The following is a 362-nucleotide window of genomic DNA, read 5'->3' on the forward strand; positions in this document are numbered from 1 at the left end:
CATGACAAGAAGATAATGGAAAGAAGCTTTGAGCCAGGACAATTAGTGTTACTTTATAATTCTCGCTTGAAATTATTTTTGAGAAAGCTCAAATCAAGGTGGTCCGGTCCTTTCATTGTCAACAAGGTACTTCCACATGGAGCAATCGAAGTTAGAGGGATAGATGGTCAGAAATTTAAAGTCAATGGACAAATATTGAGGCAAAATTAATCATCAAAGTCCTCAATACACTTGCTTGACATGGCCTAGAGTCGGAGTTAGTCTAGTCGAAGACTATAAATGAAGCACTTCTTGGAGGCAACCCAAGCAATATCCTTTTGGATTTAGTTGTTATTCTACTTCCTTTTTGTTTTTCAATGTAA

The 362-nt window shown here is 36.7% G+C and overlaps 1 pseudogene; it reads left to right on the forward strand.

Annotated features, from left to right (window-relative positions):
* LOC149526948 (uncharacterized) overlaps window positions 1–210 on the forward strand; it is a 1992-nt pseudogene extending 1782 nt beyond the window's left edge.
* The last annotated feature ends 152 nt before the right edge of the window (window positions 211–362 follow it).

The sequence above is a fragment of the Theobroma umbraticum genome, unplaced genomic scaffold (genome assembly GCF_002168275.2).
Source record: "Theobroma umbraticum cultivar Fairchild unplaced genomic scaffold, ASM216827v3 scaffold_86.0, whole genome shotgun sequence".
Lineage (NCBI taxonomy): Eukaryota > Viridiplantae > Streptophyta > Magnoliopsida > Malvales > Malvaceae > Theobroma > Theobroma umbraticum.